Source organism: Triticum dicoccoides, chromosome 5B (assembly GCF_002162155.2).
Source record: "Triticum dicoccoides isolate Atlit2015 ecotype Zavitan chromosome 5B, WEW_v2.0, whole genome shotgun sequence".
In the NCBI taxonomy this organism is placed as follows: Eukaryota; Viridiplantae; Streptophyta; class Magnoliopsida; order Poales; family Poaceae; genus Triticum; species Triticum dicoccoides.
The window spans coordinates 721,593,840-721,597,539 of record NC_041389.1 but is presented as its reverse complement, the minus strand read 5'-3'; positions in this window follow the sequence as shown (position 1 = coordinate 721,597,539).

Below are 3,700 nucleotides of genomic sequence, written 5' to 3'. Positions count from 1 at the left end.
AAGAAAACTCGACGTGGGTGGGGGCGGGGGTGGGGGTGGGGTGGCGGAGGAACACAAGCGGTGGAGGGCGGTGGTCCGGCCGGTGGCCCGTGCTGTGTTATGTATGGGAAGAATCTGAGACGAGGAAGAAGAAGGGTTAGGAGACGTAGGATCTTCATCCAACCGCCTGAAATGGTTGACTCACCCAAATGACAAAAGTCACGCGACTTGCATGCAGACATGCCTTTATATTTAGTACCATCATTGTACCTACTTAGCACTGCTCCTGAATCCATCAAGCTAAACAACGTGCCACTCATAATTCCAAACTTGTTGCTCAAGTACGAATCTGATATGATCCTGATATTACTAAAACAGATAACATTTAATTGGTTAGCTAATGTTTGTACTTTACTTTCGAAAAGCACATGCACCACATATAGAGAGACGACAGGGAGTTGCTTTCTTAATGCGCTCTGGTTCATCATGTGTGGGCACTGCGCAACGAACATTTTATTATCCAAAATCTGCTTGCTCTTCTTTAACATGTTCCTGTTCCGTTATTCTTTAATAAGTACTCTCTCCGTTCCTAAATACAAGTCTTTGTATAGATTCCACCATGGACTACATATGGAGCAAAATGAGTGAATCTACACTCTAAAATGTATCTGGATACATCTGTATGTGATCCATAGTGGAAATCTCTACAAAGACTTATATTTTGGAACGGAGGGAGTATGATAGTAGTACAGTATGTTCGTTGTAGTGAAGATGAGCAGGGACATTTGCAGTGTAGAGGTCTATACAGTCGGTTGTGATGGACACTTTGAACTCTTCATGCCTCTTTGATTCATAGGATTTTGTGAACATGGGAATAGGATTTGTAGTGGCCTGCCCACTTGAATCCTATAAGAATAGCAAGGAAATACGGGGAGCTATGTCGCCTTTCATAGTTACACTGATATTAATAGTACCGCACCTTCAGTTGAAGAGAGCTGGTATCCGAAGCCTTTCTAGCCGTACCGGCAATACTAGCACATATATTCCAACAAGTTCCACTTTGCTGATTTTACTCTGATGCTTAAGGTTTTCCCATTATATCTACACTATGATCTGTGTAGCTACTTTGTGTCACACTAGCAACAGTCCCCTCTTGAAGCTAAACACTGCAATGACTTACAAAATTGGCACCAAGGCATTGAGTGCCATTCTGGATGCAATGAAACTCATACGCTCCCCACCTGTTGACTCTTGTTCAGAATATGATCCTAATGAACCTTGTTCAAAATTGCCACATATAGAGAGACAACATGGAATTGCATTTCTTTGGGCGCTGTGATTCATCATTAGTGGGGAACCAACATTGTATGCAATGAAGCGGAACCTCAATAATATGCTTCCTCTTCTGTTCTTTAACATGTTCCTCTTTTGTTATTCTGTATTTAGTACGCACAATATGTTTCTTGTCAGGAAGGGGAGCAGGGATATCTGCAGTCAACAGCTGATAGAGCTAGCCTGTATGTGATCGATAGGCTTTCAATTACTAGTGGCAATACAACACCGTATTTTCAAGCCAGTTCCACTTTCCCGATTTATATATCGTGGTTATGGTGTACCCCTTTTATGTACACTATGGTCTGCCTAGTTGCTGTCTGCTCTTGTTATCATGGTTTGGCAATAAACTCTCTATATAGTATATTATGAACCTATCATCTGCCAACTATCCTTACTTCTGGAGCCTATTTTTGTGTGTACTTGTGCCAGATTATATAAATGCACGCACCATATTATAGCACACACGAGATCTCTCATCAGAATCCAGTGATAGCACACAAGTGTTTATAGGGGTGCCCCTATATTAGAATATCCTCTGCATTACAAAGATAATCTCACAACTATTTATGTTTTCATGGTTCTCAGATATTATACGTAATTACAGTGAATATCATAATCCACGCATCAGAAGAATATTGTGGAACACTGCAATGACTTACAAAATTGGCACCAAGGCATTGAGTGCCATTCTGGATGCAATGAAACTCATACGCTCCCCACCTGTAGATTCTTGTTCAGAATATGATCCTAATGACTATTCTAACCTCGAGGATTCAAAGGCAGATGGCCTGTCATGTTCACCCATCAAGGTGCATGTTCTAATTTGGCAAGGTTTTATTGATTGCACGTATCTTGCATATGTTGTCTTGCATTTCTTCTACTTTGTTGCACCGCTATCTGCTTAGTTTACTCATCGTATATGTCGAGATGCCATGCTCATCCATTATCAATACATATTCCATCTGTCATCATACCATGTTTTTCCACTCAAATGCTGTTCTTGTGCATCATACATCAAAAAGGAAGAGGGTGATTGCCGAACCTGAAGGAGCACCAGCAAAGTCCTTGAAAAATGTGGTGGTGTCGGAGAAATCAGACAACACCCCACTTATATTGGTTGTACAACCAGTGACACAAAACATAGGACCGACTCTAGCAGACTGTACCCATACTTCACTGGCCACACAACTAGCCCCACCACACAGGACCTGCCCTTTAGCAAAAGGTATGCCGATTTCAGTTGCCATAGCACCAGCCGTACCATAGAAAAATCCCACTCCAGCAAAAAGTACATCAAGTCCACCGGCCGAAGACCTATCCCAACTGCAGAGACGACCAATTCCTGCAGATTGGAACCCCATTCTAGTTATTCCCAGTTTAAAAGACAATGCTTTCAATGTTGTTAGGGACTAAGTGCATATATTTCCATCATGGGAAGATTATAGTGAAGACAAACACCATTTTCACATCTTCCTGTCCCACTTACGTGTAAGTGCTATTATTCATGGTGATTATTTTCCTGTTTTCTGCTGATTGAACACATCAATGATTTACATTACATTGTTGTAAGTAGGCAAGGGTCAATTTGGATAGTCATGACGAGCAAAGGTTGCTTGCGATTTTCAAGGAAGCATTGCAGCAGTATCGGTGTTACCTGAGGAAATCACACTTTGATGGCAAGTCCATAAACGAATTTCCGATCTAGTCTCCTGTGCTAAATTTAGATGACATTGAATGGAAAAACCTTGTTATGCACTGGTCTCGTTCCGAGGATGAGGTACTGTCTATGATATCGCATGACAATTTGAACTTCTACATTTCCACATCTGCCTTATGGATCTTTTTTGCAAGAAATATGCTCAAAAAAGAATTCTGGTTTGAAAAGAATGACATGATATCGCAAATATGCTGCCCGCTGCTTTGCCCTTGTTAGTACCTGTTGTCCTGTATCACTGTACTTGCATACATACCTGGTTCATTATGTGATAGCAGTATGCATGATAGCTTTCTTATCAATTGTTTGCTCCAAATTATCTGATCTGTATGAATGGTTACCTTAGTGTAGAATATATCCAATGCCAATGAATTTTTTTAGCTCTGCATTGTTCTTGTAAGTACCTGCTGTCCTTTATCAATGTACTTATATTGACAGGTAATTGTTCATGTACCATCACTCTGCAGCTTATTTTCCTTTACCCGCCATTTTCTACACATAAGATCTATATTTACTCTTACCATATGGTTGGATAACACCAATGGTACTGAAGGAGTTTAGCTCCGCATTGCTCTTGGCTGTACCTTTTGTCTGTATCGTTGTACTTACATTTATAGCTACTTGGTTATGTAGAATCACTCTTCATCTTATCTTAAATATTCTCCATTTTTT